This window comes from Heterocephalus glaber, unplaced genomic scaffold (assembly GCF_053883595.1).
Source record: "Heterocephalus glaber isolate CG9 unplaced genomic scaffold, H.glaber_assembly_v1.0 deba00001755, whole genome shotgun sequence".
NCBI lineage: Eukaryota > Metazoa > Chordata > Mammalia > Rodentia > Bathyergidae > Heterocephalus > Heterocephalus glaber.
In genome coordinates, this window is record NW_028258453.1 from 4,326,657 (window position 1) to 4,350,285 (window position 23,629).

General features: G+C 36.7%; 1 protein-coding gene across 9 annotated transcripts in view; it reads right to left on the reverse strand.

Moving 5' to 3' along the window:
* Nrg3 (neuregulin 3) overlaps positions 1-23,629 on the reverse strand; it is a 1,056,615-nt gene that overhangs the window by 505,106 nt on the left and 527,880 nt on the right. The gene's annotated exons all lie outside the window — the stretch shown is intronic.

Here is a 23,629-nt window from a genome sequence, read left to right on the forward strand (position 1 = left end):
CACCTTACTCAGCACTAGAGAGTTCATAGTAGCAAGAAACCATACAAATGTAAAGAATGTAAAGCCTTTAATGAAAAGTCAAAACTTTTTCAACACCAGAGAATTCACACAGGAGAGAACCCTTACAAATGTATACATTGTGGTAAAGGCTTTAATAATTGTTCAAGCCTTACTCAACATCAGAAAATTCATACTGGAGAAAAGCCCTACAAATGTAAAGAATGTGGCAAAGCCTTTAACAGTTGTTCCCACCTTACTTGACATCAGAAAATTCATGAAAGGGAGAAACTTTGCTGATGAAAGAATGTGGCAGACCCTTTACCTATTGCTCAAAGCTTACTCAACATTAGATAATACATACTGGATAGAATTCTTATAAATGTAAAAATTTTGGGAAAGACTTTAGTAATTGCAAACCTTACTTAACATCAGAGAGTTAAACTGGAGAGAACCCTAGAAATTTAAAGAATGTGGAAAAGCCTTTAGTGGAAATTTAGTCCTTATTCAAAATGATACAGTTTAAATTGTAGAACTCAGAACCTAAAAATATTTTAATTGGATAAAACTTTTATAATTTTATAGAAAGTAGCAAAACTTTTAATATATGTATGATTATAATATATGTAAGATAATTAAAGAGAAACCTTACAAATACAGGAAATGTGGCAAAATCTAACTTGCTCAAAATGTGCTAGACATTAGTTGATGTGGTAAAAAGAAATCAATTGTCATCATTGTCAGAAAATAATGCAGGTAATGCCTCCTTGAAAGGATATAAATTAAAATGAATCCATGTTTTTTAAATAGCTTCACTTTTGAAAACTGAAGAACAATTCTCAAACAGATCATCATATCAGTGGAATAAGACTGCTTCCTGACAAGTTTTAAACTTTTTTCAAAGAATATACAGTAGGTTTTTAAAATACTTTCTTGAGCTTATTTTTTATTTATTTATTTATTTATTTATTTATTTATTTATTTATTTATGGTACCGGGCATTGAACCCAGGGCTTTTGTGTTATTTTGAGGCAGGATTTCACTAAATTACTAACTTGCCAAGGCTGGAATTTTGGTCCTCCTACCTCAGTCTCCCAATGTATTAGGATAATAGGTGTGTGTCACCAAGCTGGGCTTATTCTTATAAATCATATTTTTATTTCTCATACTTTTGTAATTACTGGGAAATGGTAATGATAAAAGGAGTATAATGGTAAGCCCTAGATTTTTGAACATGAATTACAGTTTATAAAACTTTACCTTCTAATTATTTTCCACAGCCTACAAAGCATAGAGAAACTTTGGTACTCATTTACATTAACTGAAATGTACAAACATTACAATCTAATGATAAACTCTACACATAAGAGAACTATAGAAATACTCACTGTTGGTGTGAATTTGTATGTTTGTCTATTGAAAAAAGAAGTATTGATACAAAAGATTATTCCAAACAGTTGATAATTTACTACAAAACCAGAAAACTCACATATTATGAGAAACCTATGTTTACACTGAACTCATTTATTCAGAATGTTATGTTTTATTTGCCTGTAACTTGTGAAAGAATTAGCAGGCTTATTTGATGAAATTTTGTTTATATGTCCTGTTTGGGAATTTTAAAAATAATTTTTATAATATCTAGTGGTATTCAGAAGTTAATTTGAAAACGTAATTTCTCAGTGAACATATTAAGTTAATTTATAGTTAGTATAACTCCACTTACCCCATCTCAAAGAGGATACTTTTAAGTCATTTTTAATGTTTTTTAAATTTCCTAAGTGACATCATACAACTTAATGAATTTACTGAGATAATTTGTTCTGGTGAAAATTGGGGAGGCTTCATAATTCATGGAGTTGCTTTAACATTTGTATGAAAGAAAAAGAGCAGAACAGAGCTGGGTATATAAAGAGTCCATAATTAGAAAATGATTACTGTTATGAATTTATTGATCCATGTAAAAGAAGAAAATATTCAATGTGAATAAATGATATTAATTCTACTTGTGGAAAGAAGATACCTATTCCAAAGGTACAAAAATACTTTCTGAATTTAAGAAGAGGATTTTTTTTTCATTTCCTAATCATATTTAGAATGTCATTGATTCTGGATTCATTTGCAGCCTTGGAACAGCTATCCTCACTCCACATGCAGAACTTTTATTTCTTCAGCCTCGATGCTTTTTCACTGACATGAAGCAAGAATATGTGAGGAAGCTCCATACTGTTTTACATAATGGCTCCACTAATTTGCATACAACCAGGGTGTAACAGGTCTCCTTTCTCCATCATCAACAGTTTTCATCTTTTGCCTTTTCGATAGTAGCCACTCTACCCACACTTAAGTTGTATGTAATTATGATTTTCATGTGCATTTTTCTAATGATCTTTAATGTTGAGCAATTTTTTCTTGTATGTTTTGAACATTTCTGTCTTTTGAGAAATGCCTATCTATATATTTTGACAATTTTTAAAATGGATTATTTGGCTTTTATTTTTGTCATTAAGTTTTTTGATACTCTGACATTGTTAATAACATTAATTATTAGGATGAATGAATAATGCATTTAGAGTAAAGCTCACTGTGTTGTTTCCTCAAATTATATTTTATGTCTTCATATTTACTCTTTCATAATTTTTGTTGCTTTCCATCAAGTATTTATATTAAAACTCTTAATTATTAGTGAGGCCTTTCTGGAATAGTCTAAAATCGCAGGTCTTAATCACAGTCCTCATCATCCAGATACATTACAAGGGTTGAGCTCACCCTTCATTCAAAAAGCTGGTAGGAAACAGTGATGTGCATGGCTGGAAAGGGGCACATAACTGCAGCTCCTATTTCCATTTTTGTGGCAGAAATTGATGTTCTTGGCAAGGGCAAACACCAGAAAGCATGAGAGGAGAAACTCATATTTTGGTTTCCATTAAGGAAATTCATTGTTCTTAAACCTCAATTGTGATAAAATCCAGGGGAGGGTGATCTTTATTGTATCCTGAAGTTATTCTTCCTGTTAGTGTGGAGGTAGAGGATGAAGGGTTTGTGTGAGTAACATTGAAGTAAATTCTTAAGATACATATGTGATTTGTTGAGGTAATCTTGCCTGGTTTAAAATAAAAAAGCAGAAGTAAGGAAAAAAAACTTTCACAAATTTAGATTTTAAATGGAAAATAGAAGTAGCCTGCTTGGTTTGTGATTTGGAACCATGTATTTTTTAAACTCTTTATGAAAGGAAAAGATCCAAACCCTTGGGGTCTCTAACTTTGTTTGTGGGCATCAATCCTCTGACTCCAATCTGAAATACAGAAGTAGATTATGCACAAAATTTTCATTCCAGTATATGTTTAATGGGGGAGGTGTGAAAATAACCTAAATATGCAATAAGGGGAGGAAAAGGCAAGTACACTTTGGTATTTGGTTTGGTACTGAGTGTAAACATTTGGGAAAGGACCATTTAAATGAGCTATGCTTGCATGGGCATATGTAAAGAGAACAAAACAGGACATAAGGAGATAGATAGTATGTTCTGAAATATGTTAAATAAACCCTATAAAAATAAAGACTGGGAGGAAGTAATTATGTGAATAGAAAGTTCTGGGATATGAGCAGTAGTTATTGTTACTTTTTTCTTTTAAAAAATGAATGCTAATAACTTCTAAATAGAAAGAGATGGATACCTTACATAAAGACAGGCTGCCTCAGAAATAGAAAATCATCACACACCCAAGGTAGCCATGCAGATTGCAGTGCTGTTGTTACTAGGCTTATGGAATATGAATGGTGACCTTGTTGCATTGCCTTCGGCTGACACTGAATGCTGTTTACTGGAGGTCAATTACTTTTTCTCTCACCTTTTATTCATCCCTAAATATTATCTCTAACAACCATTCTGTAAGCCTGAAATTGTTTGAACATATCAGTCCCCTTAACATTTTCTTTAATCTCAGAGTAAGTCTGAATATATTACATAAATCATATGCATTATGCCAATATCAACATTTTATCCATGTGGGCATCTTGTCAGAGAACCACATTTGCATCTGTATTCTACACAGCTCTGCTCTTCTCTATATACTTTAATATATGGAAAGTCTAATGAAGAAAGAAAGTAAAATCTTATCAATGGTCCCCTACAGCTTTCAAAAGAGTCCTGCATTTTTTAGACAAGAACTCACTGAAAGTATTTTTGTTCTCATTTTCTCCAAAGGCAATGCAGCAGGATGCCGTCACTTGGCATGTTCTCCTTTTCGCTGAAACCCTGGACTCGTCGAGGGTAGATCCAGCCAGCCAGCCAGAAGTGGCCAGACACGGATGTGAAAGGAGGTTGATTCAGCTATACCATCAGGCTCTTCACTTGCTTGAGATTCCTTCCAAGATCCCTACCCTGTTTAGATTTGTAATTTAGTAAAAGATGTTCCACAAAATTTTGATCATCCAGTAGACATGACCAATATTCCCAGATTGTATCAGAAAATGTCAGGAGGTGCGAAATTCAGATATGTCTCTTCTCACACGGACTTTTAATATCTGAGACCTGTTTGGGCAAGTATAAGGGAAGAAAGAGCTAGAAAGAAATAGAAGGGAAATGTATATGAGACAAAGAATACAAGATCAAGTATGGCAAAGTTCTCTTTGCTGAGCCTTAAAATGTGAAATTAAAATCCAGTCTTGGATTTTCCCATTCTGAAAACTCAAGTGCTTATGATTTATGATCCTAAAAGGTTAATTTAAGAACCATAAGAGGAAGAGCCTTAGGACTACAGTTGTTCAAAATTCTTATTAAGAAAGAGCAGTGATCAGCCCATCTCAGGTCTAATATGCGTTTATCATAGCAAAACTCATACTTGCTAAGTTCTTAGATGACCATTATTTTGGATTGCACAAAAAGCAATTCATTCAATTTCTCACTCAGTAAATGGTGGAGGTGATTTGCAGTTAGAGTTTGATATTCAGTCATCAAATAGATATTGATTATTAACAAAAGACATAATAAACTTCAGTTATTTCATTTAAAAGTGGGATGTGGGGTTTAGAAAGAACAGGAATGCCTGAGGGATGGATTTAATGTAAAACAGGGATATCAATGCTTTTTCTTCATACACATATTTGCACAACAAATGATACATTTTTCTAAAGTTTTCTGGTACATTAAGGAAAAATTAAATTACTTATTGCTAATGTTTGATTCTTTCACACACAAATTCACACACACACAACCTCAAGTCTACTGTGGAATAAAATTATAATTATATTTTATCACATGTTGCATCATTTCAAAGCTTATAATAAATGTTTTGGGAAGGAAGACTAGATTTGGAATTTCTTACTCATGAGTATATCTGCTAATTGTTCAGAGGAGAGGAAAAAGTCAGCAGAAGATAAAAATATAATATTCTTTTCCATTTAGAAGTGTGAAACATCAGATGTTTTATCATATCCACACACAAGTACCTGGCAGTACATTTAGGACTTTATTCCAGAGTCTGCTCTTAAGCTTAGAGAATGCTGAAGCCACAGAAATCCAAAGCCCTGCTGGTGACTCTGAGATCACCCATCAGTGGTCATCGCTGGGGAAAAAGTTAATAGTCTGAAACTGAATACAAAGTCAACTTCGTTTTACATGGGTCCTGGGATTAAATTTACAAAAGGGATCAATCCTGTCCATGAAATAGGAAGGTGAAACTGGTGTTTAAATTAAGAGAGAACACTGACCTTTTAGCTAAATTGCCAAAGATATCAATCTCAAATAACTGTCCTTCTGCAAATACTCACCAAAATCTGAATATACTTTCAGAGTTTTATTTCAGTCAGTCAAAAGACCAAAGTTCAGAGCTGATCTCTGACCAATATGATACAGTGTGAATTTATACATTTCTCTCCCCTTTCTGAGCATTGAGTTATCTTACTTGCAAACTCTGTTGTGATTGGACTTGAGAATATCCAAGATTATCTGGTTCCAAGATGCACTCAGTCTGTGTTGGTTTTCTACTTAATCTCCTTTGAAGAAATAAATTTATATAACCACAGTAGCATTTATTTCCCACTGTATCAGAGTCTACTAGGAAATTCAAATTTGACACTTCTCAGAGGTTCACAGTGACATTAATGATAATGTTGATGATTTTTTAAAAATCACTACTACATGCTACATAATATTCATTTAAATGGAAGAATTATTCTGACATTACAGAGAATACTTCCGAGATAGTTACTTGGTTCACTTTGGTTCTGCATGAGATTGAAATCATTTAGCAGAAAATTAAATTAACATTTGCCAAGAAATTAAGATAAAATGTGAGGATTGCCATGTAAAGCTACTTGTCATTCTGGAAAGAATAGATGATCCATATCAACCTTCACACCCAGCTCTGTGAGCAGTTGGAAATTATCAAGACTTTTTACAATGATGGACAAATGGAGTTTGATATGGGTAAATGACAGTCAATTCACAGAGTGAAAGGACAACTGAGTGTGACAGATAAATTCACTGTCCATGAAGATCAAATTATTGAAATACAGTGTTCAAAGTGTCCTAGAAGGGCTAGGCTTTGCTATCATAACTAGACATTAATCTCAGGCCAATTAGAGTAGAGTTGAAGGAAACATTTATGAATGATTCTCATTCTTCCTTGATATTCCAATGAGAAAAAATCTTCCTTCTTTTAACCAAATAAAAGACAGTACAGATAAGTGTTATATGAGAAAGTAGAATGCTTCTGCATTTTTCAAAAGCAGAGCTAAAGGACATTATTCCCCTTAATTATAAACCAGAGGGCATACAAGCAAATGCTGATTCAGGGTCTGCTGGGAGTCAATCACTAACCAACTCATAAAATGGCAGCAAAGATCAATATCATTGAACTGCTTGGAGATTTGTATGCACCCTGAAATAAATTTGCATGAACCTATGACTAGTAGGTAGAAAATGAATCTAGCTAGATAGCTGAGATTGTGAGGAAAAGCTGATTTGGACCCTTAGATACTTCAGAGAACAACCTTAAGTTTGTGCAAAGTTAAGGTAGCTAGTGGAAAAGGACCAAATCTCTGCCCTTATATTCTAGTTAAGAAAGTCAAACAACAAATAATAATCATACTAAACAAGTAAACAACCTCATCTGTCATCTGAAAATTAAAACAAACAAATAAAAAAACATGGGAAGAAACAAGCAGCAACAGGCACACAGTGAGGGGTGGAAGTTTTCAGTGTCAAGACTACTCAGGCTAGAGATCTTGGAAGTTAGAAAATATGAGTAAAGACTTGAAGGAAATGACGTATTTAGTAAAGATGTTATCTGGGAAAGGGTACTCAGCTGCAGAAAACTTCTAGAGCCAAAATCCTAGAGCTGACCTGTGATGCTGGCCTGGAGAAGACAAGAGATCAGAAGCAGAAAATTGCAAACACATGTTGAAAGTAGACTAACAAACCACATTTCAAGCAGGAAAACCAGTTAAACATGTAAACATTTTATTACTTATTTTAAATAATCCAGACAAGTGATGCTAGTGGTATGGACCCAGATGACAGAAGTCATGATGATGTGAAATGGGTATACTGTTGAGATGGGATAAACATGTAAAGATGGCTTTGGAAAAACAGTAGGAATCAAGTATCTGAAATGTTAAATATACAAGTAGAGATAAAAAGTAGACATTCAGAAATACAAGTCTTGAGTTGGAAAAGAGGTCTGAGATAAAGCTCTAATTTGGGAAGTTGTTGAAATTCAGGTGGAATTAGAGCCATGAATCTGGAATAAATCCACCAAGACTATGAGAAACATCAAGGATTGAGATGATTCCATGTTAAGAACTTTAGTAGTAAGAGGCAGGCCAGTGAGGTAGGAGGAAAATTGAGAGACTGCATGTGGCACTGGGAGTCAAGGGAAGTCAGTTTACTCTGGAGGGCAAGATCCAAGGACTGGAAACTCATCACGGTATTGTGCAGTATGGAATCAGGATGACTTCTATGTAATGGTCTGGGTTAGGGCCAAATTGAAAAAAAAGTTATGAGAGTGAAAGTAGATGAATTGGTTTCCACATGGATAGACAGATCTTTTGAAGGGTTCTGCTGTGCTGGGACAAAGATCCAGGTGATAGCAGATGTGGAAGTTTGGGTCAAGTGACACTTTCATTTTCATGAGAACTAACAACACATGAATATAGAAATGGAAATCATCCAAAAGAGTTTTGAAATCAGGTAGACAGTGTAAAACCTGCTTCTGTTCCTTAATAGTTTTATTACCTCAGACAATTTTTATTGCTTCTGTTCGTCTACCCTCCCAGAGGGGAGCTTAAAAATGGCTTTGGGTAGCATTTATGTAGGAAGGTAGCACTGAACTTTGCAAAGGTGCAAAGATAAGTTTCATATCCCAGGTTTCTTACCTAGAAAATATATAGTGTTGAATAAGAAACATTTTGGGCCTTAGCATCTTCATCCTGAAATAGGAAAACAATTCCATTTTTCACTGAAGTTTGGTAATCACCTAATACCATCTTAACAGTAAATTGTACAAAATAGTATCTGGCATACACTGGGTGCACAATAAATGCTACATGTTTTTCTTTATTTGTTCAATCGTGTCTTAGATAAAAAGTGCAAACTTCTCTAATGGGTGTCTTTTATGCAATTAACTTTACCTCTGCTCTTTCATAAATGAACCCAAGTTCCATTCCTTGTTTGTAATACCTTATCTCCAGGCTGCCTTGTGAGACTGTGGTATGTTACTGATTCATTCTTAGCAATGAGTTTGGCACGTGAGTCTCTGGGCTCTAACTTGTGCTCCTTTTGCCTCAGCCACCCAGTACTGGGATTACAGCCTTGTGCTCACCAGGTCTGGCAACTTCATATTGTTTTGTTCATCATGCCCCTAAAGAACAACAGATAAATAGGATATATATCTTAAGTGTGTACTGGACTATGCCATTTGTATAAGTATAGTCTCTGGTGTTCACAAAATGAAGAAATCACCCAAGGATCCATTTCTCAGAAGGAGTGCTTGTTGCTAAGTAATGCATGTCTGCAGTAATATACCTGTGGCAGATGGCTAAGAAGGTGAAATGAAATTGTATGTATCACATATAAACATGTATAAGGTGGTCAAGACCTGGACAAGCTTCTTTCCTAGTCTGTCTTATGGTTTGTCACACATTGATGAATTTGAAATAACCCTGATCTACCATAGGCTTGAAATTACCAAGTGGCTATTCTCATGGAATAGAAAACCAAAAATAGGTTCACAATTATTATGTCCCCGATTTCCCCCCAAAAAGATGTTCTGTATCACTGAACACTAGGGAAATGCAAATAATAGTATAATGATGTGTATCATCACATCTGCTAGTATGGTCTCTAAAATCAAATAAAAAAACAATAACAGCACAAACAACAGAACATAACAAATGTTAGATGGAATGTGGAGAAATCAGAATGCTTGTGCAATAATGGGGGAAAGCAAAATTGTCTGTGGAAAAAAGTATGGGAGTTTCTCAAAAATTAAAAAAAAAGGAAAGAATTGAAATCAATTTTAGGAGATATTTGTACTTCTATTTTCATTGCATTATTTACAATAGCCAAGAGATAGAAATAACCGAAATTGTTTCCCTGGCAAATGAATAAAAAATACATCTTTTCATAAACCTGCGGACTATTTGTATGTCTTTGGAGAAATGTATGCTCAAGTTCTTTGCTATTGAAGTATAACTATCAACTTTTTAATATGTTTTAGATACTAGTCCCTTATCAGATATATGGTTTACAAATATTTTTCCCATTCCACATGTTGTCTTTTCACACTGTTAAATATTTGTTTCTGTCCAGGATCTGTTTAATTTACTGTAATTCCACTCATCTTTTTTGTTGTTTTATTGGCCTGTATTTTGGTGTGTTACGAATTAAAGAATTCAAATTATGAGTTTCTATGTTATAAATTTGTTCCTATGCTATACTATACATGATAGGAAAGTAACTTGGTATTGATTCTTTCCAGAATTATTTCCAATGCTTTATTTTACTCCATTTATGTCCTGCTTGGGCTGTCTTGCTCTTTGTCAGTCATAGAACATTTCTGATAAACGTTAGGATCATTGGTGCATTTTAAAGAAATAATAGATGTCCCTATTTCTGATTAAATTACCCTTCAAGAATTCTACTACTTTCTTTGCTTATGTGCTTACCATAATAAAGCTCTAATATCTCAAATTAGTCAAATTAATATTCAAAAGAAGAATCTCTCTGGGTACCTAGTGCTAAAAGCTATTGACATCCTGTTTCTTGAATTATTCAAACATACATCATTATCAATTTGGGTAAGGGTGTTTTATAAATTATAAATAGGCAATTCCTTTAAGGATGCCTTCTCTGCCTTGTTTATCTAAAAATTGGCCCATCTTTGCATTCACTTAATGTATTAGAGGCTCATAAGAATGTTTGGATAGAGCAGAATTATAGTGGGAACAGTTGTATGCTGGGTCATAATGGACAAGCGTTGCAGCTGATTTCAGGAAACAACCTAAGGATGCTAAGGAGTGTAGGATACACTCCAAAGGATTTCCATTTTATAAGTATGTAAACTGATAACTATTTGCATTTTATTCAGATGATTATCACTGAAAGGAGCTAAAGTCAATAGTGGAAAACCTGGCAGCATCATAAATATCAAAGCTGGGTATAGAAACCAAGACAAGACATTACCACTCTCCTTAGAGAGCTTGGATTGTAGGAATCCCAGCTGTGCAAACATCTGAAATATTCTCGAGACCAACTATATCCTCCGCCACCACTGAGACTCCACCAGGAATGCAGCCCTCATGACAAAGTCTGGCTTTGCACAGAAGCATTTCATAAGGCAACCACTGCAACCTTCAGCTCTGAAGAGACCACCAATAGGAAGCAGAGCAAATCAGGTCAAATGAAAACTGGGAATTCGCACATGACAGCAATGCCAAGGATGGACTATTGAAGGAGAAAACAGGCAAGGATCTGATAATGGCAACAAAAGCATAAGCAACTGCTACAATTTAAAGTAATAATAATGACAGCAAAAAATGTTAATAAGTATTGATGTGGACATATACTCTGCTGAACTCTTTGTATATCTCATATGCTTTAATCTTCCAAACAAACCATGGAACTAAACTATGATAATCCCCATTTTACACATAATAAAACTGAGGATCATTGAGTTTAAATAATTGGGCCAAGGACATGGTGACAAAATGTGGTGGTATATACTGGATTTAGAATGATCTGAAATTGACTCAGAAACTCAGCTTTTTATCCACTGTGACTGATACAGAGATTTCTTTCTCTAAACTCAGAAGAGAAATCAGGGTTTTGGACACTCATAAAAAACCCAAACTACTAATATTCTAAGTGTCAATCCAGGTGGGAATGGGCAGGTATGTGATCCTGTTTCAAATCATTACATTGTTTGATTGTAAACCAAATAAGTCATTACAAAAAAACAGCATGTCTGTTCACAGACTCAAATACATTTTTTAAAAAATTTAAATTGGTAGGCCCTGGAGATCAAAAGTTTAAACTATAATTACACTTCCAGATGGTCTCTGCATATGAAAAGCGAATTAAAATCTAATGCATATAATATTTAATTTTCTTGGAAGTATTCATAGAAGTTAAAAGGCAGGATTTGCTCCTACTTCTAAACTATGAGGCACTGTTTGTGCCTAAGTGTTAATAGGCAAATTGAGTACAATGCACACAATGTTGATGTCCACCAGTGTGCTCAAGTGCTTGGTGGACAGAGGTCATTTGCCATGATATGACCTTAAGCAATTAGTGCTGCCTCTACTTTTTTAACCCAAGATGCAATTCTTTTGGGAAATCACTGATAACAAGGAGAGAACCTTTCTTTAAAAAAAGAATGTATATTTTCCTTTCTCTGCATCCTCACCAGGATTTGCAAGTTTTTGTGGTTTTATAATACCCACTCAAACTAGAGTGAAATGACATGTCATTCTGGTTTTAATTTGCATTTTACTTATGATTAGTGATTTTTGGACATTACCTCATATACTTGTAGTTCATTATTTTCTTCTTTTTGAGAAATATCTATTCAGATCATTTGAACATTTTAAAATTAATTTTGTTTAATCCAGAATACCTATTAACACTCTTTCCAGACCCAGAGCACAAAATACAAACTGGAAATTCAGAGTTGCTCATAGGATCAGTACTGCTATCAGGCTATTGAGGAATAATGACCTTGGCCTAGGAAGGGAAGGTCCTGCACAATATGGAAGCCTTCCTACTAAGCATTCTTAATGCTCAAAGGCACAATGATAGCTAAAAATAGTGCTCTAATAAATTCAGGTGTTATACATTTATATTTGCCTAAGGCTTTTGTAAAATTCTACATATGGATTATTTGTCAGCAGAGTACTTCTTATTCCTTACATAGACCTTGTAAATAATTACATTTTATGTACTTGGCTTTAAAAATGGAGAGGATACCAGCAGAAACAGGCACTGGGCAAAGGTGTAGTTCTAAACACTGCCATAGAGAGCCATCAGAATGGTGATAACTGTGAAGTTCACAGTACTAGGAATGGAAGGGACAAGAAGGTAACTATGAATATCTCCAAACTCATTGGAAGTTTTTCTGTTTTGTTTTTTTGTTTGTTTTATAGCAGGAGAAAACCTGATTTACTATAAATTGCAGTATGGAAACAGGAAGACGAATATATGTGGGCAGTAAGCAAGCAGGAGGGATGAGAGACACTGAAGGAAGATTAAGCTAGAGTGAGGATGTTAGGCACATCTTCTCCCAACAGGGTCAGACACTCTGATTGCATTACTGGTTACAGATATTCACAGCCCCCTTTTTCTCCAGAAGGAGGGCGTGTTTTCTTCCATCGCCTCTATGACTGACCATCCTATTGCTTTAGCTGATGACCTCTGAACAGCTAGGAAATGTGCTGCCTCTGTAAAGAAGATTTCAGATCTAATGTGTCTGGTTCAGTCTTCTCTCTCTCACAGATCTGAAAAGATGCCAACAGCTAATACACATAAGAAAAAATTATTATGAGTCACTGTGATTTCAGGAGTTGTCTATTACCAGCAAAACTGACTAATATACAAACATAATAAAAATATTTACAAACAAAAAATATAGGGGACTAACTGCCCCTCCTGATTGCCAGGTAAAAATAATGTTTCACACTGTTCATAGCCATTAATTATTTTATTTAGGTTATTCAGGTCAGTAAATAGAAATGCCATCCCTTTTGTTTTTAAATGATTTTATTGAGATATAATGACCATAGGATAAAATTGACCTGTTGAGTGTATGTAATTCAATAGTTTTAGTAAATTTACAGAGTGATGCAGCCATTACCACTGTCTAATTTTAGGATATTTTTTATCATCCTGAGAAGAAAAGAATCCCTGTATTCATAAAGAACCACTTCTCATTCCACTCCCTTGTCCTCAACAACCACTGATCTCCTTTCTATCTCTTATTTATCTATCCTTGACTTTTTATATGAATTAAATCACCCAATATATAGTCTTTTGAATATGCCTCTTATTTATCAAATGGAATTTCAAAAACATTAAGCATGCCTTTTGGTACTAGAACAAAATACATTTTTTTAAAATATCAGGCTTTTTTCTTAACAGTGTATCAAGCATATATATGTACACTCCAAGCTTTTAATAACCCTGAGCTACAGGTATTATTCCTGTGTTTCAGGCAAAGATACTGAGATGTAGTGTTTTAATTCAATTTCCAACATCATAAAGCTCTTAAGTGTCAGTACCAGTATTGAAAATCAAGTTAGTTTGACTTCTATGTTTTTTCCACTATCATTTCACCTCATATTAATTTCAAAAGGCTTATTTCCCTAAAAATGTCAGTTATCTAAGGATATTAAATTAGATAGTAGATATCCTTGAACTGTATGCCATGAGCCTTTGTACATTGTCTTGCACCAAAAAAGAAACATAAGAGAGCAGCACTGTGTTTTTGAAATAGGCAAGATAATTTAAAAAGCAGATAAAAAGTCACAAGTCATCACAAAAGGAGCCTGAATGAATATTGAAATGTAATCCACTTCGCCCAATCGATTATTTTGCATATAAAAGAAATACTAGAAAAGATTAGAAGGTTCTTGGCTATTGTTTATAATTATTTCCAAGTTTCCACTGGAATGAAATATAAAAGGACGTAATAGGATACGGCTAAAGGATTTCAAAATAATTTTCAGGACTGACACAAGCCAGAATGCTATCTGATCTCAAATGGCTGGTGGAGTCTTGTGGTTGCTGAACACCTAAAATCTCTCCCAGCTAGGAGGTTCCTCTGTCCTATTAACAAGCTCAGCATCCTTGGTAGCACAGGGCTTCTATATTATTACTTTTAGATTATTTATGCATTGTTAAAATGTATTCTTCAAATTCCAGAGGACACTGGAGATTTATGACAATTAAGTCCAACCATTTCAGACTAGTCTCTTTCCTTCTTCCTCCTTACACTGTTGACTTTCTGGCCTCTCCTAGTTTCAGAAACCCCAGTCATTGCTAGCCTCACCAGGCTTTGCCCCTTTGAGCTAATTTGTACCTAAGTCTAATTGATTCGGCTTAGTGAACAAATGCTCCATTCCTGCCCCTTATCTTGGTTTATGCCTTACTCCAGTCTGTTGCCAAACTGAGGTCCCCAACTGTAGCCTGCCTGTTATCTACTTATTTTATTTTTGATTTACCAAGTTGTCTTCTCAGACCAATTTCTATGTTCATCACTTGCCTACTGAAAACCTTTAGTGTTCCAAAGCGTGCTATAAATGCCATCACCTGAAGTTCAGCCCTTGAAAATATAATTCAAAAGACTCCATAATCTGTACTGTACTCAGAAAGTTTGCTCTATTTATTATAAATAGCCAAGGGTGTGGACTCTGAAATTTTTGAGTTAAAATACTTGGAACGCATGTAAGCCAAATTACTCATGGGGAAAAAAAAGTAGAATTGGTGGATCATATGGTACGGAATCACTTGACCAGACATGCAAAGGTTATTTCTGAGCTTTCTATTCTATTCTCTAGTGAAGCTATCTTTGGCTTTTCTTTGCTGACAAGTTTTCATCACTAATTCAATCTCCTGAATAGTTATTTGTCTATATATATTTTCTATATAGTTTTATTCAGGCTAGTTGCATGTTTCTAGGAATTTGTCCTTGTCAACTAGGTCACCAATATGGTTGTGTGTATTATTCATAGCACAGTCTTTTTTATTAGTCTATGTTTGCAGTACATAATGTTTATATTCCTACTGTGGGGTTGGTACATGGAGATCATATATCTTAATTCCTCACCTCGTTCTCTAGGTCCTGATCCCCTATCCATTTGAAAAAGATGTATCTCCTTACTTCCTATTATCTATCTTTTATTTTGCTCTTTATTTGTAATTTGGGTTTCTTATATAAGAGAAACCATGTGATATTTAAGTTTGGCTGTCTGCTTTATTTCACTTTACATTATATTCTCAAGGTGCATCCATTTTTCTACAAATGACTGAAGTTTACCTTTCTTTATGGCAAGTTGTACTCTATTGGGTGTAAGTACCACATTACTCCTTCTATTTTAATAAATATAGCAGTAGTAATATCTTCTCTTCAATTTAATTTAGTTGAATATTATCTCTAATTGTTAATCTAGCTAAATATTTGTCAATACTTTTGACCTGTTCAAAGAACAAATTCTTGGTTTTGTTTATTTTATACTGTTCTTTGGTTCTTGGTTTTACATTTATCTACTCTAAAATTTATTTCTCTCATTGTATTAGATTTTGTTTATATCTAAAAATAAATATAAAGTTAGGCTTTTGACGCGAGTTCATGATTGATAGTATATATATGGGTGTGTGTATAGTTTCCTTACTTTAAATACATCATCCCATCACTCTATAGCCTACAGTTTCTCATCAGAAATGACTACGATATTAAAGACTCCCTTGTATTTGGAGAGTATATGACAAGTCACTTTTTTTTGCTGCTTTAAACATTTTGTCTTTAATTTCAACATTTTATTATAATATTTGTTAGTATGGGAAAATTCTCTGAATTTATCCTACTTGGAGTTTATTGAGCTGCTTGTATTTGTATATTCATTTCTATCTTCAAATTTTGGAAGACTTTTTTGCCATATATCTTCCAAAAAGCTCTCTTCCCTTCTCTCTTTTCTTGAACTCCCACAAAGTACAGGTTGATTGGCTTGTTGATGTTCTATGCATTCCTGAGGTTCTCTTCGCTTTTCTAAAGTAATTTTTCCTTTTTCCTCTCAGACACAATAATTAAAAATCACTGGCCTTCAAGTTCTCTGGTTATTTCTTCTGTTTGTCTGAGTCTATTCTTAAAGACTTTTGAATTTTTCAATTGGTTACTGTACTTTTTTGGTTCCATAATTTCAGGTTTTTAAAATAAATTTTATCTCTGTTTTGAGATTCTCATTGTGTTCATATATAATTTTCCCAATTTCAGTTCTTCAAGTTTCCCTTTAGGCATTGAGGAAATTTAAGACAGCTGTTTTAAAGTGTTATCTACCATAGCATGTCCATGCATGTTTCTTCAAGAACTGTTTCTAGGGATGTATTTTGGTTCCTTGATGGGCCAGTATTCCTGTTTATTTATATAACTCATGATCTGTTGTTGAAAATTGGTCCTTTGAATGACAGCCATGTGCCATACCTTTTGCAGGCTGGGTGTATGCAGGAGAGATATGATATGAACTCATCAGACTGACAAGAAGATGGGGTCTTCTGCACCTATGTATATACACCCTAGGCCTGTGGGTGGTGTGTGCTCCAACTACTGCAGATACGTGACAGTTTTTAAATGGCGTGATTCCTCTAGGATTCTCCTTTCTGCCTTCTCTCAGGGCTTTAGCTATTCCACTGCATTCCACAATAAATTAACTCTTGCTCCAGGTGTTTGCAGACAGCTTCCTGTGCAGTTTCATGAGACATGATGACTGCTTTCCATGGCGCTGTCTACTTTTGGCTTTGTAATCTCAAGTTAGACCACACAGGGACCATTCTTTCCGGACCTGAAGGCCAGTTAGAATGTTGCCAATTCATTCCTCTCAGCAATCTCCAGCAAACAAGTACTGGACAGCAACCTCCCTCACAGTCTGCTGGGGTCACAGAAAATGCTATAAAATTTTAAATTACATAAAACATCCTTTTCTTTTCTTTTTGACTGAGCATTTGTTTGGTTGTGTAACCTTGAATTATTTTCCGACACTTTATAAAGTTATTGTATTCAATTTCTAGTTATTGTTATTTTAAATATTTCCATGGTGGAATCTTGCTGGTGTCAATCTTATCTGCTGCTTCTTATTAAAAAATAATGTTTTTTCACCAACACTTTTGTTGTACCTCTCCATGGCAATGGCTACACTTTGTCCTATAATCCATTTATCTTCAGATTGTCTTCATACTTAGTCACCTTCTATATTTCTCAAGGGCATAGAGCAGTTCTTTTCTTTATCCACTAAAACACATGGCTGTGTGCCTGGCTCTAAATAGGCACTCAATTTTAGTTTGATAAATTGAATGCTATAGACAAGCACGCCTATGTGCACAGACTTCACTGTGTCTAGCACATCACATGTTCCCTGGTTGCACAAACACAGCATTGCTTTGGAAAATGTGTCAATAGTTGGGTGTGTTCACAGAAAGCCCACAGTGATTTTGTTGAAATTGGTATATTGTTAGGTTGGTAGGCTGTTTTTGGAAACTGCAGCAGGCACTGCACATCAGCTAGAAAGGAAAATGTGCACAACTTCCCTGTGATGTCTGCATCACCTCCCCTCAGTGAAGAGTGGGTCTTTACTCAGAAATGTAAGACAGGCAGGATTCTGGTCCTGCTTTGAGATCTTCAAAAAATTCAACAAGCAGCCCTGCTTTCTCCAAGAATAAAAGCGAAAAAAAAATCAAAACCACCACAACAAAATGAAACATTTAGTGTATGAGTCTCTCAAAGTTTGAAGACTATGAGTTTAAAGCAAAAGACTACAGGGTCTTAATTAATCTCTATTGTGTGAGATAAAGGGAAAAAGGGAGAGGAGACAAGCTTGCCTTCCATTACTGCACACAGGAGTCTTTCCCAAGAGGGAAGTTAAATGCCTCCCCTGAGGGGTCTGTTGTCCTCCTGAATGAACTGGTCAAGTAGAAATGCACATTATTTGCACAGCTACATAGAAAGGGGATGTCAGTAAATGGAGATGCTTGATAACTCATTATTATACAATATCATATTAAGTAGCCTCAATCTCAATCGTGAGACAACATTTAGAAGGGAAAGAATTATTGGAAGTCAGCATGAATTCCCCCACCCAACCCTGGCGCCGTCTCATTACAACTCTAAGAATAACAATAGCTGGACTCCCAATTGCCACTTACAAATCTTTGAATCTGCTTTTGCAGAGAGCAAATCTTTCCTCACTTCTCTGATACATTTTAAGCCTCCCTTCCTGTATTTCTGTCTTGTGTTTGCATCTGCATGTGACAGGCACACAACCGCATTAAACATATTTTGAACAAAATATTTTAAAGGCTCAGACTTGATATTCCACATACCTACTAGGTTTTTCAAAGACTTTACAATCATTTTTTTTATAGCTGGCAAAGACATATTAAGGTTTTGACCAAGGTTAGTTTCAAGACTGAAAGGATTATGATTAGATGAAACACAGAGAGAAAAATTTTCTTCTAATTTTTAAAAAATTTTCAATATGACCTTATCACCATAATCCACTCTCATTAAGTACATTACCCTATCTGGCAAATGCATAAGCTCACACAAAGCAGGCATACAGTAGTTATTTTCCAAATGGATCAATATATAGTTTGGCTCCAAAATTTAAGAAAGACGTGGACCTCAATTATTAATAGAATCCTTTCAGTTTTAATTTTGCCTGAAGTTGTGTTAGTGGGTTTTCTTTGGGAAAGATTAAGCCTTCTCCTAAAATAAATATGTATGTACAATATATCTGGAGAAGATGTCATTTGAATTGAGATAGAGGAGTGGCATTCATAAACACCTTAAGAATTACCCAGGCTTTCTCAGTAGTTCAGGTGCACTGGTGGCCAGCAGGTAGGAAGTACCAGAGAAGGCTTTTAGTAGGAGCAGAGAGTCAGAAAGGAAAAAGAGTTCTGGTTTGCAAAGGAACCTGGAATCTGTCAGCTCTTGGAGCAGAAAGGTTCAGAGACCATGAATGAATGAACACACCTCTAGAACAGGGCACTGGAGACCAGGGAGCTATGCAGAGAACTGACCTGGGAGTTGGTGGAATCCAACTATACAAACAGAGGCCGCTGATGGACTGAGCAAAGGAAAAGGACTCAAGGGGAAGCTTAGGATTCTCTTATCTCTACTAAGGACTGTTTCCAGGAACTGTAGTTGAGCCTTAATTTCCAGAACATAGCTGTGGGGAGGAGGAGGCTTTCTGAGCCAAAGCCAAGCAGTGGCAGCCACTGGAGCTAAGGATAAATGTGACTGTGGCTAGAGAACACTATCACTGTGACACAGAGCTGCTGTTCTACCCAGCTGGTCCCATGGGCTGTTGCAAGCAGCTATGAGGTCATGGGTTTTCTTTGCAAAGTATCATTAGGTGCTCATGCCTCCTACAAACTCTGTCCTGAGGGTGCAAAATTCTTCTAGTCTTATCAAAGACTACCTTATTTCTGCCTCTGCAGCTAACACTGTTAACTGTCTTTTACTGAGGATTTTTCCTATGTTTTACACAGTCTAGCTCATATTATCCTTATAATGCATTCTTATGAGAGGAGCAAATTAAGTCCTGAAGTGGTTCAGACAGCTGGACACACTTCCCCAGGGCAGGAGTAGGAAAGCTAGAACTTTCACCTTCTACCTAGCTTTAAGGTCTTGATGATTTCCACCAACCTCCTTGACTTTACTGACAGGTACATGTCCTCCCAATATTAATAATCAAGTAACTCTAATAAGCATTCAAAGAACACTATTCAGAAGGGAGCCAGCGACTCTTAAGGGTTCTTCCATGTTACATCTTGCTATAACATTGAACGTAAGGGCTGACCATCATAAGCAGGGTACAAAGAAGCCAGAGGAAAGGCACTCCCCTGAGAGCAGCAGACACTTACTTCTCAGGGATTCCCCCTTAACAATCTGAAAGGGCAAAACCATGGCCAGATTTTGCATAACTGACTGAGGAAATGGGATGAAAACAACCAGCTTATCTCTATATTGCATTTCTTATTGTGCACAAAGATGCAAAGGAAAATGTGATCAATCCTGGCTTTATTTTTGGTACAACCAAGAGAGTAATTAGGAAGAAATTATAATAATGATGACACTCAGCTATTTTGACCTCCTAATGGGAACTGCAATATCCAGTCAGCAAACACCTTGTGGTAATGTACATGCAGACACATGTGAGTCCACAAGTGGATGTGTGAGCTGGTCATAATTCTCACCCTCTCAGGAAGCTCTGACAAGGCTAGGTGGTCAGGGGAACAGCCAGGCTCCAAATCACTCAGAGTCCGGTCTGGCCTACCACCTTTACCACTGGTCTAAGATACGCCTTGCACATCATGCATTTTCCAGCCACTATGACCTAGACACGATCCCATCCTGAATTTAATGTCTTGGTCAGTTTCTCATCAAGAGTGTCCCCATGACACCATCCACCACAATCAGGCAACCTCTGCTTCTTGACATGTTACTCAGCTTCCAAGTTGCTTAAAATGCTGCCTGCCCTGAGCATCCTTCTTTGACTTGCTATCTACAGCTTCAGGGCTTCATGTCTGACCATCACCCTCTCCTTTGTGCCTATGTTTGTGACAGGTACACACAGGTGATCAAAAAATGTGTGCAACAGGAAGAGGAGGAAAAGGAAAGTTGTAGGGGAGAAGGAAAGAAATGAGAGAGGGACAGCAACAAAGGAGAGAGACAGCAAATGTATCTCATTCTACCTAAGAACTAATTCTTTTAAAAAATGACAGACCATAGCAAGACAGCAGACATCTGTGAGTGCTTACGGATTCATCAAGGGATAGAAATAAGGATTCACACAGAGCTCATTCACTGCACAAAGAAGTTGAGTCCTAGATGAACAGGTGTTCATCTTCCCAAGCCTTCAGAATGCTCACTTACAGCATGGAGTCAAGAACTTGCCTGTTTTCTTTCCAATCATCCCACTGGCATTGATTTAAATGCACAGATTCCCTCTCTATCTCTTCCATCTCTCTCCCCACCCTTCCCTGTTCCCTTTTAATTTCACTAGAATGGTGGAGTCAGAGAAGCTGCTCCTCTTAGCCACAATGAAGCTTCAATTAGATGCTACAGATCTGAAATGCCGCTGACCCACACCAAGCCACCTCTGCATAGCTGCAGCCTCCACAGTCCATTCTATTCCAGGATATAATTCAGTGCTCTCCTCGAATAATTCTCTGCTCAGAGAAATGTGTCAGGTCTTTTTGTACCACTTGTCTTTTGGACAATGCCTACACATCCATAGAAATTTCCTCCTCAATGGGGAGATTTAAAAATGGAGGGGAGGGAAAAAGGACAGCTGTATTTCAAAATAAAACAGGCCTAGGTGGCACTGAAGATCTCTGGGATGTAACCTTGTCCTCCTTGATGACTCAGCCCCTCAGCAGTGCCCTGCTGAAGATCTGACACATCCTGGAATCTCAAGAGAACTCTTTTATATCACAGTTCATGGTTATGAAGCCTGCCCACCACTGCCTGGCCTGACCTTGCTAGGGACAAGCAGCACCACATCCAACCTCTGCCGTCTAGGACAGCCAAGCGATGTGGCGGAGGGAGGCTGGCCTAGTGTAAGTCTCAGTCTGGTGTTAACCTTATGCCCTGGCCACTCAGCCATTATATAACTCAGTTTTCTTGTCTATGTAGAGGGGACACTGGTACTCATAGGTGAAACTGAGGTTTCAGAATGATTTCCCTAGTGATGCCTTGAAAACAGTAACAGCCTATAATAGATGCTGGGAAAACGTTCTTTTCTGTTTTCCTTAGGAAATATATGATCATAAAGCAATTACTATGTAAAGATACGACATTTGAAACATGTGTGCACACACATACATCAGGGATGTATGCGCTCATAAAAGTAACATAACTAATTTTCTTTCCTTAAAATCAAGTTAAGTATGACTTGGTAAGTATCCTCTGCCAAGGAGGAAAGAAAGTTGAACATACTTATGATTGAGGTTACGTCCCTTCCTCCAATATGTCCCCAGACTCCAGAGTGGTCAAGGTCCAGGCTACTTTGGTAGCTTGGATGCATGCCTCATGAGTTATAGGACATCAGTCCATGGGTCACTCATGGATGTTCTGCTGTTCCTGTCCTTCTGTTTCCTCCAGGTCAAGCAACCCAGAGTCTGACCCCTTTGATGTGCATGTACAAACTTCCTACATGAAACCAGGCCCTCTCCCTTATGTGATTATAGGAAACAGGGCACACATTTTCTCTTTTGTAGAATCCACAATCATTTCTCCCTTTCCTAGGACTACAAATCACTCTTGGATAAAATAAAGGCACTGTCTATTTTTACTTGTTTTCCCTCAGAGGTGCCCTGCCTCTGAAATCATCATAAATTTGGCAGCTTGGAGAAGACAAAATTAGGAACAGAAGTTTCTCCCAAGTCAGGAAGCCCAGAGCCTGCTGCTTTCTTGAATAGGGACAAGAGGACATGAACAAATATAAATGAACATCTCAGGTTTTCTCCTGCCACAACAATAGTAGCAAAGACTTGAATAGCTAACATAGAGTGAGCCTGATAACAGGCTTGGAAAGCACTCTCCTGTCCACAATTACAGAACACACCAGTCAGTAAAGCACAACATTTTGCTGACTATTGGCTGCTTCAGTGACCCTCTGTTCTGGGGAACAGGCGAAAATGCACTCAAGACCCTGGCTGCGACAGGTTACAGAGACTGTACAGTAAGGGTGTGGACTGACAGTCACAAAGCCCTGTTGCTCTTTGCAGTCCCCTAGCTGCATAGTCCCACACACATCAGAGTGTGTGGCCAGCATTGCCCTTGGTCAGGGTGACAGAGTCCATAATTCTGAAACCTGACACCCAGCATCAAAATCCTAATCCTTCCCTGAGGTGTTTGTGACTTCTTCTGGGACCAAGACCATTGTCACATTCTCCCCATGCCTACCCAACTTTAAGATCTAGTGTCTACTGGCAGCAGATTCTATATCTAATAGGGAATGGCCTGATCCTTTATGCTACCTCTTTGTTTCCAGGTCTCCATCCTCCAACCTCTAGTCTAGAAGTGACTAGGTCCAACTTGCTTGCCAGGTCACTCTTCTTCATCCGTCTGCATGAGCTTTTTAACACCCTGCTTGTTGACCTGTTTTCCTTCATGTCCCTGGACTTGACTATCTACCTGCTTCCTCTCAGAAGAAGGCTTTTTTCCTTGCCCCTGGCTGTCCTAGCCCAGCAGTTCTTTGTTTTACTTAACCCTGGTCTGTGTACTGGAAGTCAGAGGAGTCACCTTCCAATAGAAGTTAGATGTTGAGGTTGATTTCTTCCCTGAAGAAACCATCAAGGACTCAAAGGAAGCAACCAGTATAAAGCTTCAGGCATTGTGTCTCCCTACCAAGGGCCTCA